Source organism: Chlorocebus sabaeus, chromosome 15 (assembly GCF_047675955.1).
Source record: "Chlorocebus sabaeus isolate Y175 chromosome 15, mChlSab1.0.hap1, whole genome shotgun sequence".
Lineage (NCBI taxonomy): Eukaryota > Metazoa > Chordata > Mammalia > Primates > Cercopithecidae > Chlorocebus > Chlorocebus sabaeus.
The window spans coordinates 91397678-91413072 of record NC_132918.1 but is presented as its reverse complement, the minus strand read 5'-3'; the positions used below and the strand labels follow the sequence as shown (position 1 = coordinate 91413072).

General features: G+C 40.8%; 1 protein-coding gene and 1 pseudogene across 1 annotated transcript in view; one reads left to right on the top strand and one right to left on the bottom strand.

The window, feature by feature from the left end:
* The window catches only part of PAK2 (p21 (RAC1) activated kinase 2), a 91411-nt gene that overhangs the window by 1364 nt on the left and 74652 nt on the right, over positions 1–15395 (top strand). The gene's annotated exons all lie outside the window — the stretch shown is intronic.
* On the bottom strand, positions 5966–6079 carry LOC119625955 (U4 spliceosomal RNA; annotated as a pseudogene).

Below are 15395 nucleotides of genomic sequence, written 5' to 3'. Positions count from 1 at the left end.
TTTTCCCCTGCTGTGTTCGACTCTTCCGCTCTTATAAGTAGGCAGGATATTGAAATGTACAAGAATTTGCTCTGGGGGTTTTGTTTTTGTAGGGTTGTCCAATAGAATAACACTCAATAAAGTTAGATTGGGATGAAGGCAGTGAACAGTAATTTTTAAAGCAGGTTAAAACTTGTCCACTTCGCCAGAAGGTCTTTGGCTTTTGCAAAACCCACTCATGCTCGTGTATATAGAAGGGCCTTTTTCATGTTCTGTTAGGAGTATGGATTTCAGGCAACTTTTTCACTCTGTCATCCTCGGCTATTAAATCTTTTCGAGCTATTTATTAGCCAAGCACACTGATTGACCCTTATTACGGAAAGTGAACCTGTGATAGATGTAGGTCTTAAACCAACTTTCCGATTTGGTAACAGAGGTTGACCTAAATTCAGTGTATTTTGTGTTTTCACTAAATAGCCCATTGTTACCTTTCTCTCCAGCAAGGCTCTGAAAAAAATGGCTCCAATACTCAGCTTCAATACTGTCATCATTTCTTAAATAGTAGTATCAGTTGTCCTTAACTTAATGGGTGTTTTATTGGCCTGAGGGATTAAGGTGTAGAAAGGTTGGAGTTTGAAACTTGGTCTGTAGGTGTTGGCTTCTCTGCTAGTTTCTTCTAATCAGCAGATATTTTTATGAAGGAAGAGTTCCTGGGTATTTCACTTCCTTTAGGGCCTTGGTTTATGGTTTACTATCATTCAGAGAGATAACTGGACTCCGTGCTATTTAATACTAACCTTGCAAAACCCAAATTCAAAATTAAGTTTGTAGTTCGAGTATACAAGTGATAGGGCTCTCTGATCTTTATGTTAGACAGGTTCCGAAGTAGATGCGGCTAACAATTAATATTTCTTTTTTTTTTTTTTTTTTTTTGAGACGGAGTTTCAGTTGCCCAGGCAGGAGTACAATGGTGCGATTGCAACCTCCGCTTCCCGGGCTTAAGCGATTCTTCTGCCTCAGCCTGCCGAGTAGCTGGGATTACAGGCACGAGCCACCACGCCCAGCTAATTTTGTATTTTTAGTAGAGACGGCGTTTCTCCATGTTGGTCAGGCTGGTCTCAAACTCCCGACCTCAGGTGGTCTGCCCACCTCAGCCTCCCAAAGTGCTGGGATTACAGGCGTGAGCCACTGCACCCCACCAACAGTTTCTATTTCTTTTCAATTATACTTTTTAAGAGAGACAACTTAGAACTTGTTCAGGTAGCTAAAGATAATCTTTCAATTATACTTTTCTAATATCTAAGAACTTTGTCAAGTAGCCAAGGATAAAATAAGTAGGTATTGTTAGATTCTTCCTATCTTTTATCTATCAAAATTGATTATTATAATAATACTTGAGATAGCATTTTGTTTGGCTTTCTGACTTTTCCACTTTTGATTAAAATTTGAAACTGGGTCATCTTCAAGACTTTAAGTCATAAGGGTTTTTGATCAGTTTGTTAGTTAAGTTTCCAGAGGGAGCGTATTAATTGCAAATTGTGTGTCCGAGCTCTTTCTAGGATCCTTTTTGTGCCTTAACAGAACAGAATAGGAAAGGAAAAAAAAACCCTCATTGCCCCCCAAAAATAAAATACTGGTTGTTTTCTTCTGTGATCAGAGTTGAGTTTCATCGCTTCTTCCTAGGGTCACCTGCCTGGTTAAGGGTAGTCAGTCTGAACATTGATTCAGGATTTCAGTGCTCCAGCCTCCTCTCCCTGAGTTACTTCAGAACTTACTCCATGTATCCCATGTGGTTTGGAGCTAGAGTCCTGCGTTTGAATTCTTACTGTTCTGCTTTACCCTGGGCAAGATACACATTCCTTTCAAGACTTTTCTCATCTGTAAGATGGGGATAATAAAAATAATAATACCAATTTCATAGGAACATTTAGATCGAATGAAGGAAGGCATGTATTCTGTAAGTGTAGTTCTTAATAAACGTTAGTTAATAGCCTATTCTTATATGCTGTAGAGTTGATACTCCTAAATTTAGATTTAATACTGCCTTGTAGGCCGGGTGCGTTGGCTCACACACCTGTAATCCCAACGCTTTGGGAGGCTGCAGCGGGCGGATCTCTTGGAACTAGAAGTTCGAGACCAGCCTGGCCAACATGGTAAAACCTATATTCTCTACTAGTCTTTAGTAGAGAATTTAGTATTCTCTACTAAAAATAAAAATACTAGCCGGACGTGATGGCAGGCGCCTGTAACCCCAGCTACTCAGGAGGCTGAGGCAGGAGAATTGCTTGAACCCAGGAGGCAGAGGCTGCAGTGAGCTGAGATCGTGCCACTGCACTTCAGCCTGGGTGACAGTGAGGGTCCGTCTCAAAAACAAAAATAGAACTGCCATCTAAAAGAACGAAGTTTCTAAGACCATAACTAAAAAATAAAAAATTTTTTTTGGTGAATAAAATATAATTTTTCAGAAGAAAAAACATAAAATAGTTTCACCACTGAAATAAAACATAGGGTTTTCGAACACAGATTTCTCAGATTTAAAAATATGCATATTTCCTGTAGAGAAGTTGGGAAGTGGGCAGTGGCTGGTGGTGCCTGTGGTCCCAGCTGCTCGGGAGGCTGAGGATCCTTTGAGTCCAGGAATTTGAGGTCAGCCTGGACAACATAGGGGGACCCCATCTCTTAAATGAGTCAAAAATAAAAGCAGAAAACAATATTAAATAAGAAATTTGGAAAGTAGTAAAAACTATTAAGACAAAAATCACCTTAGTCTCAGCTGGCAGAGAGAACTATTGTAACATACTGGAACAGTGGTTTTGTTCCTTACTTTACATTTAAATTCTAAAAGCAGTCCATGTTTGTTATAAAAGGTTCCAACAAGTCGATTAAATATTTAAAGAGTGAAAATGCCAGCACTTTGGGAGACTGAGGCAGGATTGCCTGAGTCCAAGAGTTGGCGGTCCAGTGAGCTGTGATTGCACCGTTGCATTCCAGCCTGAGTGACAGACACAACCCTGTCTTATAAAATTCTTAAAAAGTGAAAATTGCTCTCGCTCCACTTTTTAGTCCCACTCCTTAGAAGTGCCTACCCACTGTTAATAGTTTTACTTACTAAGTTAGAAATAAGTCCCTGTTGTGTGTCGGATACTTTTTATGTTGATTTTAAAATAAAAAATCTGATCGTTAACCATATCATTACATATAGTGGCACCTCTACTTTTTAAGTCAAAAGATGTTACACTATAGGTAGTACCTTAATTATTTGTGGTCATTTATGTTATTTCTGACTTTCAGTTACTAAAACTAGAGCCTGAATGAACTTCTTTATACGTATGTCTTTGTGCACATGCATATGTATGTATTTCCATTAAAACGACTTGTAAGTGTACATTTAAATTTCTTTTTTCTTTTTGAATTGCATTCCAAAAAGACATTACCAATCTATATTTCCTTATTGAATTGTAGACGCTCTTCACATGTCATAGATATTAATCTTTTGCCTTCTGTTTAAGATCTTCCTCATTCCACCTTTACAAAAACATTCTTATGTGTTTTCTTCTGGTACTTTTAATAATTGTTGTGTTGGCCGGGCGCGGTGGCTCAAGCCTGTAATCCCAGCACTTTGGGAGGCCGAGACAGGTGGATCACGAGGTCAGGAGATCGAGACCATCCTGGCTAACCCGGTGAAACCCCGTCTCTACAAAAAATACAAAGAACTAGCCGGGCGAGGTGGCGGGCGCCTGTAGTCCCAGCTACTCGGGAGGCTGAGGCAGGAGAATGGCGTGAACCCGGGAGGCGGAGCTTGCAGTGAGCTGAGATCCGGCTCCAGCCTGGGCGACAGAGCAAGACTCCGTCTCAAAAAATAATAATAATAATAATAATAATAATAATAATAATTGTTGTCTCTCCTTTTTTTTTTATTTTTGACACGGAGTCTCGCTCTGTCACCTAGGCTGGAGTGCAGTGTTGGATCTCAGCTCACTGCAACCTCTGCCTCCCAGGTTCAAGCGATTCCTCTGCCTCAGCCTCCCAAGTAGCTGGGATCACACCCCGCTGATTTTATTTTTATTTTTTTTATTTTAGCAGAGATAGGGTTTTGCCATGTTGGCCAGGCTGGTCTCAAACTCCTGACCTCAGGTGATCTGCCCACCTTGGCTTCCCAAAATGTTGGGATTATAGGTGTGAGCCACCGTGCCCGGCCCACTGTGTTTCAATCTTAATCTTTCTGGAATTTTTTCATGCCTGGTGGGGATAAAAGAGTTTTAAAATAGTTTTGCTACAGAAATAAAACACAGGTATAAAAATATTTGGCCAGGTGCAGTGGCTCATGCCTGTAATCCTAGCACTTTGGGAGGCCTAGGTGGGTGGATCACCTGATATCAGGAGTTGGGGACAGCTAACCAACATGGTGAAACCCTGTGCCTACTAAAAACACAAAAAATTGGCCGGGTGTGGTGATGCACACCTGTAATTCCAGCTACTTGGGAGGCTGAGGCAGGAGAATCGTCTGAGCCCTGGAGGCGGAGGTTGCAGTGAGCTGAGATCCAGCCACTGCACTCCAGCCTGAGTGACAGAATGAGACTCCGTCTCCAAGTAAAAAAAAAAAAAAAAAAATAGAGGAAGAAGTAACTAGATTGTTTCTGTTCATTGGTATTTTTATTATCTTACTGGACTTCAGTAAAAGTCTGTTTATTTTGTTTTCCAGGTTCATTGTTTTATCTGAGAATAATAGTAACTTCAGCCACTTTTTTATGGTTACAATATTTAACCTTGTTTTTTATTTGTTTGTTTGTTTTTGTTTTTGTTTTTTTTTCCTGTTTTTTAAAGATGGGGTTTCACCATGTTAGCCAGGATGGTCTTGGTCTCCTGACCTTGTGATCCGCCTGTCTCAGCCTCCCAAAGTGTTGGAATTAAAGGCATGAGCCACTGTGCCCAGCCGTTAACCCTGTTTTAGGTCTTTATTACATTGGCCTGAAATTCCAAGACTGGTTAAATAAGAGAGGTGTCATTGTCTTGAAATGACTTTGGTATTAATATATTTTCAGTTAGGCATGATGGCCGCTGTTGGATTTAGAGAAAGATTATTATTTTATTCTGTTTCTGCTTTACAAAAAATAGGAATGGCTTCTGAATTTTATCAGATGTTATTGTAACATTTAGATGATGATATGGTTTTCTTCTTTTACCTATTGCTGAAGATATGTAATAGTAAATTTGCTATTAACCAAAGGTATCATAAGGCATATATCATGAATAACCAAAATCCCACTCACATTAGTCATGCATACACAGTTTTTTGAAAGGTTAGAGGAGAATCTCAAAAATTTAGTTTGATAAGAATAGGCCAGGCATGGTGGCTCACGCCAGTAATCCCAGCCCTTTGGGAGGCCAAGGTGGGCAGATCGCCTGAGGTTCGGAGTTCGAGACTAGCCTGACCAACATATGGAGAAACCCTGTATCTACTAAAAATGCAAAATTAGCTGGATGTGGTGGCTTGTGCCTGTAATCCCAGCTACTCAGGAGGCTGAGGCAGGAGAATTGCCTGAACCCAGAAGGTGGAGGTTGCGGTGAGCCAAGATCGTGCCATTACACTCTAGCTTGGGCAACAAGAGTGAAAAAAACTCCATCTCATAAGAAAAAAAAAAAAGGCCTTTATTTAAAGTTCTGTAGTTAACTTCTATAACCTATTCAGGAATCCTTATTCGTGAGTCACTTTTGATAATTTTTATTTCCTAGATCGTTTCTTTTAGATTTTCAAATCTGTTACTGTATAGGTGTGTATAATTTTTGTCATTAAGATCTGTGGTATTCATTTCCATCTTTTATTAGTGATTTTGTTATTTTTCTAAATTTGGCAAATGTTTGTCTACTTAGTGGTTTTTTTTTTTACTAACCAGCTTTGAGATTTATTTATTTATTTTTGTTTGTTTTCTGAATCCCTGTTTCTACTTTTGTCTTTGTTTTGCTCTCCTGCTTTTTTTTGTTGTTGTTAATACTTTAACTAACTTAATGAATTCTTAGTTCCTTTTAGTGTGTTTTCAATTAGCAGTAATCGCACCTCTAATAGCCCTCATTGGCTACGATACTGCCACTGTGCAAAGCTAGTTCCTTTTAATGTCTTTTAGTAGTAAAAATGTTTAATGTTCTTAATTTGCTTCTGAATGCAGCGTTGGCTGCACATTCTAATTTACATGAATGATGTTCTTCTGCTCAGTATTTTCCAAATAGTTGGTGGTTCTGTTTTGATTCCTCTTTGACTCGGGAGGTATTTAGGATAATTCTATTCACTCTTATATTTTCTTTCATTGTTGTCAGCTTCTATAATCTTTTAAAATATCTTTTAAACTTATTGAGGATTTCTTTGTGACTTAAAACATAATCCATTTTAGAAAATGTTCTATGAAAACTTAAAAAGAACATTTTCTGTTGGTAATATACAGTTTTATACATACCTGTTGATTAATGACTAAGATGAATTGTATTACCAATTTTTATAAATAGTTCATATTAAATATAGGACTTAGTCTTTGTTAGTCCTACTAAGAACTATAGTCATTATTAATAATTTTTATTAATTTAAGAATCTTCCTAATCTGTCAAAGAGGTAGCATCGTTTCTGAGACGCTTGTTCTCACGTTGGGATCTTTGAATTTTTATTTCTTCTGCCTGAATGTCACTGAGGCCATATTTGAAAGAGATCTTTCATGATCGCCTCTGCCTGCCCCCACTCTGCATCTAACTTCCTGCCCCTCTGTGTGTTTATTTTCCTTTATAGCACTTCCATCTGAAGTTTCTTTTTCATTTATTTGTTTTTTTAAAATATTATATTTTACAGAGCTTTGAACAAATAGGTATGAAATAAGTATGTGTTGGTTGAGTGTCACTCTCTTCATGGCGATGCCTTTCCCAGAATGTCGCACAGGTGGAGTTATACAGTGTGAAGCCTCTTCAGCTTGGCATCTTTCACTTCGCTGTATGCATCTGAGGTTCTTCCCTGTCATTTCATGGCTTGATGGCTCATTTCATTTTAGTGCTGAATAATATCCCATTGTCTGGATGTACATTCACCTATCAAAGGACCAGGTTTGGTGATTATGAATAAAGCTGCTGTAAGCATCGATGTGTGGAGTTTTTGATTGTGGTGTAAAATACATGTAACAGAATTTACCATCTTAACCATTTTGAAGTATACAGTTCAGTGGTACTAAATACATTTATAATGTGCAGTTATCACCACCATCCGTCTCTGAAACTCTCCATCCTGCAAAACTGAAATTCTATACCCTTTAAACCATCTCTTCTCATTCTCCTTTCTGTCTGCATGATTTTGACTACTCTTAAGTACCTTATGTAAGTGGAATAATATTTTGTGTTTTTATGACTTATTTCACTAATTCTGAAGGTTCATCTGTGTTGTCGCATGTCAGAATTTCTTTTCTTTGGCCAGGTGCGGTGGCTCACGCCTGTAATCTCAGCACTTTGGTAGGCCGAGGTGGGCGGATCATGAGGTCAGGAGATCGAGACCATCCTGGCTAACACGGTGAAACCCCGTCTCTACTAAAAATACAAAAAATTAGCTGGGCGTGGTGGCGGCGCCTGTGGTCCCAGCTACTTGGGAGGCTGAGGCAGGAGAATGGCGTGAACCCAGGAGGTGGAGCTTGCAGTGAACTGAGATCGCGCCACTGCACTCCAACCTGGGCGACAGAGCGAGACTCTGTCTTAAAAAAAAAAAAAAGAATGTCTTTTTTTTAGGGTGAAGAGTATTCCTGTGTATGTGTTTACCTGATTTTTAGGGTGAAGAGTATTCCCGTGTATGTGTTTACCTGATTTTGCTTGTGCATTGATGCATCAGTAGACACTTGGGTTGCTTCCATATTTTAGGTACTGAGAATAATGCTACTACGAACGTGGGTGTACAGACGCCTCTTTGAGACCTTGTTTTTAGTTCTTTTGGGGACATACCCAGAATGGAGTTCCTGGGTCATATGATAATGCCGTGTTTCATTTTTTGAGGAACCACTGTATTGCTTTCCACAGTGCCTGTATCACTTAACATTTCCACCAGCAGTGCACAGCAGTTCCAATTTCTCTACATCCTTTTTAACACAACTGTTGTTCTTAATAGTAGCCATCCTAATGGGTATAAAGTAGTTAATTTTGATTTGCATTTCCCCAGCAATGAGTGATGTTGAGCATTTTTTCATGCACTTAGTGACCATTTGTATATCTTTGAAAAAATGTGTGTTAAAGTGCTCGTGTAGGTTTTCGGGTGGACGTAAGTTTTCAGCTGATTTGGGTGAATACAAAGGAGCGTGATTGTTGGAGTGTATGGTAAGAATGTATTTCATTTTGTAAGAAACGTTCGGCTGTCTTTCAAAGTGGCTGTACCATTTTGCATTCCCGCCAGCAGTGGATGTGAGGGTTCCTGTTGCTTCATATCCTTTCCAGCGTGTAATGTTATCATTGTTTTGGATTTCACCCATTCCAATAGGTAGTAGTGTCTCATTGTTTTCTGTTTGTTTTTTGAGGTAGAGTCTTGCTCTGTTGCCTGGGCTGGAATGCAGTGGTGCGATCAGAACTCACTGCAGCCTCGAGCTCCTGGGCTCAAGCAGTCCTCTCGCCTCAGCCTCCAGAGTTGCCAGGACTACAGGTACGCTACCCTACCTGGCTATTTTTTTTTTTTTAATGGAGTTTCACTCTTGACACCCAGGCTGGAGTGCAATGACGCGATCTCAGCTCACTGCAACCTCCGCTTCCTGGGTTCAAGTGATTCTCGTGCCTTAAACCTCCCAAGTAGCTGGGATTACAGGTGCCTGCCACCACGCCCAGCTAATTTTTTGTGTTTTTTTGTAGAGATGGGGTTTCACCGTGTTGGCCAGGCTGGTCTCAAACTCCTGACCTCAGGTGATCCACCCACCTCAGCCTCCCAAAGTGCTGGGATTACAGGCGTGAGCCACTGTGCCTGGCCTATACCTGGCTAATTTTTAAAGTCCTTTTGTAGAGACAGTTCACTCTGTTGCCCAGGCTGGTAGATACTTCTTATGCAGGTATTTTTTTCCTAAGTCTGTGGCTTAAGTTCTCATTCTCCCAACTCTGGTAATTTTTGTCATGTTTTGATTCAGTATTATTTGCTACATGTGTAAATTCTACACCTCTCAAGATCTTCATTATGAATTATACCTCATCCATTCAAATGATTGTCCTATTTAACGTTTTTGCATCTTATATTTTGCTTGTCTTAAATTCCTGTGTGTACTTTCTTTTTTGTTCAATAAATTATTCAGCATTATCTTTCCTTACTGTTTTTTCTTGTGTCTTTAAAATTGCATGTAGTTTATTTTTGCTTTATTCCAAAATAAATGCTTAAAACATATTAATGCTTAAAGCATTAAAAATGAATGATTAAAACCTAAAATAAAGTGTGGTTTTTTTTTTTTAATCCCGAAACATGTTTATTTTAATAAATGCTTTCTGGTATGTTTCTGTTATTTTATTTAATGCTTTCTGTTTTTTAATGATTCATTGTTGCTTTTTTTTAATTGTTGTAAAATACATGTAACATAAAATTACCATCTTAAACATTCTTAAGTGTGCAGTTCTTTGGCATTAAGCACTCACATTGTGGTACAGCTTTCCCCACCATCTATCTTCAGAATTTTTTTCATCTTCCCCAACTGAAACCCGGTACTCATTAAACACTGAACTCCTCATTCCCTGCCTCCAACCCCTAGTTGCCTATCTCTAATCTATTTTCTGTCTCAATGAACTTGCCTCTGCTAGGTATTTCATATAACTGGAATCATGCAATGTTTGTCCTTTTGTGTCTCGCTCATTATTTCACGTGGCACAGTGTTTTCAGGGTTCATCCATTTTGTAGCGTATAGTATAGGTTCAGCATCCCTAATCTGAAAATCCAAAATCTGAAATGCTCCAAAATCCAACAGTTTCTGAGTGCTGACATGACATCACAAATGGAAAATGCCATATATAAGTACTTAATGCAAACTGTGTTTCATGCACAAAATTATTTAAAATATTGGCCAAGTGCAGTGGCTCACTTCTGTAATCCTAGCACTTTGGGAGGGCAAGGTGGGTAGATTGCTTGAGGCCAGGAATTCAAGACCAGCCTGGCCAACATGGTAAAACCCCGTTTTCTACTAAAAATAGAAAAGTGAGCAGGGTGTGGTGGTGTGCACCTGTAATCCCAGCTACTTGGGAGGCTGAAGCATGAGAATCTCTTGAACCCAGAAAGCAGAGGTTACAGTGAACCCAGATCACGCCACTGCACTCCAGGCTGGGTGACAGAGCAAGACTGTCCCCCAAAAAACACAAAAATTTATATACATAATTACTTTTAGGCTATATATATATAAGGCATTTATGAAACACAAATGAATTTTTTTTTTTTAAAGACAGTTTCAGTCTTGTTGAGGGAAACTGTCAACAAGACAGTTCGCTCTTGACCTCAGGTGATCTGCCTGCCTCGGCCTCCCAAAGTGCTGGGATTACAGGTGTGAGCCACCACACCCAGCCACAAATGAATTTCATATTTAGACTTAGGTCTCATCCCCAAGATATCTCATTATATATATTGCAAATATTCCAGTATTAGAAATCTGAAACAGTTCTAGCCCCAAGCATTTTGCGTTTTGGATAAGGGATACTCAACCTGTAGTACTTAATTCCTTTTTAAGGGTGAATAATATTCCATTCTACATATTATACCACTTTGGTTTATCTGTTCACCTATCAATGTTTCCTTTTTTTTGCTTTGTAAATTGTATTTGGTTTGCTTTTATCTCAGATATTTGGAATGTATACGTTCTGTTTTTTGTTTTTTGTTTTTTTGTTTTTGTTTTGAGACAGAAGTCTCACTCTGTTGCCCAGGCTGGAGTGCAGTGGCGCTATCTCGGCTCACTGCAAGCTCCGCCTCCCTGGTTCACACCATTCTACTGCCTCAGCCTCCCGAGTAGTTGGGACTACAGGCGCCCACCGCTGCGCCTGGCTAATTTTTTATATTTTTAATAGAGACGGGGGTTTCACCATGTTAGCCAGGATGGTCTCGATCTCCTGACCTCGTGATCTGCCCGCCTTGGCCTCCCAAAGTGCTGGGAATGCAGGCGTGAGCCACCGTGCCCAGCCTGAGAAAAAAATCTTATAATCTTCAGATATAGGAAGGTTGCCCAGTTTGAAGTGCAGTGGTGCAACCTAAGCTTGCTGCAGTCTTTCAGGCAGTCCTCCCACCTCAGCCATCTGAGTAGCTGGGACTGCAAGTGCATGCTACCACACCTACCTCATTTTCTGGGCTCAAGTGATCCTATCCTCCTGCCCCAGCCTCCCTACGTGCTGGGATTACAGGTGAGAGCCACCACACCTAGCCTAATTATTTCTTTTATCTCGGTAATTACATTTAGTATTAACACAAGTTATTTAAACCTTATTTATGTGAATTCATTACTTATTGCTAGTTTTCTCAGTTTTATATTTACGATGTATATCATCTAGTGTACGTTTTCAGCTAGTATTTTCACTAGGAGTACCTGGAAGCTACATTTAATTATTTAGATTGCTAACTTCCCTCAGAAATTCTGTTGATGTTGTTCTGTCGCCTTGCATTAATCATTTTGTTTTTTTCCTGTGCCTGGATGGTGGCAGGAATTTTCCTTTTTCTTTTTTTTTTTTTAATATTTTGACAGATTCTGACTTGTACATGTTCACTAATGTTGCCTGAAGCATTAGTTCCTTATGATCTTTGTACTTGGTGCTTTTTCAAAAATTTCCAATAATACTTTTGGTGATTACTTTTGTTTCAATTGTTCTGTTTCCTTCCTTGAAAACACATGTAATTATTAGGCTGGCTCACCATTTCTGTCCCCTACGTGAGCTGCTCAGATGTTTGCCCTTTTTATCACTCGTTTGATTTCTCTTTTTCACTTCCAATGTTGGCTTTATTTCTGCTATTGCAATCTTAATTTCTTTGTATCCTTTTAAAATCTATCTCACTTTTCTTAAATGATCTTACCGCATCCTGGTCTCCTCTCTCCACAGGCGGCCTGTTTTGTGTAGCTTGCCAAATTGTGACGGGAAGTTCCTGAAGTAATTTACCTTGTAAGTTAGGTTCTGCTTTTGTGGGAAGGGTGATGTTCCTTTTGGTTTTCTTTTGTTGTTGGGATCAGTGCTGGCTTTCTTACTGCTTACATTGAACAGTGACTGTTACGTCCTATCTGATGTGCACTTGTGAGAAATGTGTGTGGGTTTTCCTTGCCTCTACAGGGGACTGGAGTTCTGACGAAGCCGCTTCTCAGATGTATTGCTGAGGGATGAATACGCAGCTCCCAGCCTGATTTCCAGTGATTAATAGACATTCCTCTTCATATGGTATTCTGGGCTAAGGTAGTAGGATCTTACCCTGCCCTGTTTCTGTCTGTGTGAGTCTGAGCTGATGTATGAGAGTGGCCCTGATTTCTAGCATTTGCTGCTGTTAGGGGTTTTCTGATTCTGATGTTACACCCACAACATAACACTCTCCTTGTTACTTCGCTAAACCTCCCAGGAAGCAGGGTGTCCTTCTGGTTTTCCTGCCCTTACACAGCCCCGCCCCGCTGGAACCTTACCTGCACACCAGTGCAGACACACACTTCCTGGTTTGCTTTCTGGAATTTGCGCCTGGTGGTCTTCCTGAATGTATGTTGAGAGATCAGAGAAGATGAGGAACTGTGGCTGCCACAAAAACTGCGTCTGTTTAGCAAAGGAGTAGCTGACCAACTCTTAATTCCGCCTTGATTCTTCAAAACAGACTCTGAGTCTCCAAATAAAGGGATGGCTAGTGGAGAGAGACCAGGTATCTTCATATGTTCTTTTAGGCAGATGGTTGAACTTTGTTTTATGAGGCAGAGCATGGCTGGGTCACAAGTCTTTTTTCAGTACGGTTGACCTTAAAGCTAGTTGAAATCCTTCAGAGATCTCATATAAATTGTATTGGTGGAGATTTGGGACAGATTACATTGGTGATTTCTGATTTGATACCGTAATTTACTACAGTAAGCCTGTTTCAATTTTTGGAAACTTAGGTAATCACTCAAGCAGTAACATCAATCTTGACCTTCATCTTTCAATAAAAGATTTTACCTCAGATTGATAGATTTTCACTTCAGTAGTAGGAGAATGGTATCTTGTTCTATTTTGCATCTGTTTGATAAATCTAGTGAGGCTGAAAATTTTTCATATGTCTATGGACTCTCCTTCCCCATTTTTCCATTTTGAATTGCTATTTGGGGTTCATGGCCAAAATTAGGGAAAACTAGACTTCAGAGTGTTTACGCGTTTCTTCTTCTGACTTTTTTGTTTTTGTTTTTATTTTTTTTGAGATGGAGTTTGGCTCTTCTTGCCCAGGCGGGAGTGCAGTGGCAGTCTCGGCCCTCTGCAACCGGCACCTCCCGGGTTCAAGTGATTCTCCTGCCTCAGCCTCCTGAGTAGCTGGGATTATAGGCATGTGCCACCATGCCTGGCTAATTTTGTATTTTTAGTAGAGCTGTGGTTTCTCCATGTTGGTCAGGCTGGTCTCGAACTCCCGACCTCAGGTGGTCCGCCCACCTCGACCTCCCAAAGTGTTGGGATTACAGTCGTGAGCCACCGTGCCCAGACTTTTTTTTTTTTTTTTAGACGGAGTCTCGCTTTGTTGCCAGCCTGGAATGCAGTGGCGCAATGCAGTGGAATGCTCACTGCAACCTCCGCCTCCTGGGTTCAAGCGATTCTCCTGCCTCAGCCTCCTTAGTAGCTGGAATTACAGGTGCGTGCCACACCATGCCTGGCTAATTTTTGTATTTTCAGTAGAGACGGGGTTTCACTGTTAGTCTGACTGGTGTTGAACTCCTGACCTCATGATCCGTCTGCCTCGACTTCCCAAAGTGTAGGAATTACAGGTGTGAGCCACTGCACCTGGCCCCTTCTTCCAGCTTTTTTAGTAGTCTTTCTTGTCGCTGACCTGTTCTCTCCTTGTTCCCTACTGTCAGGCAGTTTTGAAGCATTTTCTGAGCCTCACCACTTGACTTCCTTCACGCTTTGTCATTGTTTCACTTTTTAAATGTGATTGAGTGAAAGCCAAGGGGAAGAAGAAAAAGAGAAAAAGGGTCGCATTTGAATTACAAAATGCCTTTACACTCCCTGTGGCCTCTGTATACAGATCCCTTCCTCTCTCTCGCCTGACAAATTCCTTTTCATCCGTCAAAAGCCAATTCTGGGGTTTTTTTTTTGCCTAATTACTCTCATCTCAATAGGAGCTCTGGGTCCCTCTTCCCAGTGCATTCCGCTGGGCCCTGTCAGCTCCTTAACTCATTTCAGAGTAGTCGTTGGTACTTGTGAGCTCCAAACTGAGACTCTTTTAGGCACTTAATAAATATTTGAATGAGTGAATACATTAGGAGTATTAGAAACAAAATGCTTGGGCTGGGTGTGGTGGCTCACGCCTGTAATCTCAGCACTTTGGGAGGCCGAGGCGGGAGGACCATGAGGTCAGAAGTTCGAGACCAGCCTGCCCAATGTGGTGAAACCCCGTCTCTACTAAAAATACAAAAATTAGCCGGGCGTGGGAGGCTGAGGAAGAAGAATCGCTTGAACTCGGGAGGTGGAGGTTGCAGTGAGCCGAAATTGTGCCACTGCACTCCAGCCTGGGCAACAGAGCAAGAGTCCATCCCCAAAAACAAAACAAAACAAAACAAAACAAAAAAGAGAAAGAAACAAAATACTTGTTCCTCGGTGCAGCAAAGAAATAGCACTCGAGTGTAAATTTAATTTTCTCAGCAAGGCAATTTTACTTTTGGAGAAAGGGTGCTCCTCGCAGATGGAACAATGGTGAGAGCACACCTGAACAAGGAAGGGGAACGGGTTCTTATTCCTGACACGGGTATCCCCTACTGCTGTGTCGTTCCCCTGTTGGCTAGGGTTGGACCGTACAGTCTCATCTAGGGTTGGACCGTACAGTCTAATCTAGGGTTGGACCGTACAGTCTAATCTAGGGTTGGACCGTACAGTCTAATCTAGGGTTGGACCGTACAGTCTCATCTAGGGTTGGACCGTACAGTCTAATCTAGGGTTGGACCGTACAGTCTAATCTAGGGTTGGACCGTACAGTCTAATCTAGGGTTGGACCGTACGGTCTAAGCTAATTCCAGTTGACTGTTTTTTAAAGAGACCAGAGGTATGAGCCAGAGTGGCGGGGTGAGTGGTTTAGTGGGAAGGGTGGTTAGGAACAGGTAACTAAAGGTGACTTAGGTCAGAGCAGGTGACTGGGGTGACTCAGGTCAAAGCAGGTGACCAGGATGAGTCAGGATGAGTCAGGATGGAGCAGGCGACCGGGGTAACAGATGTGAACTACTGATTAAAACTGGTGGAAAAGGTTGTTTACTGAAACTATGCGAAAG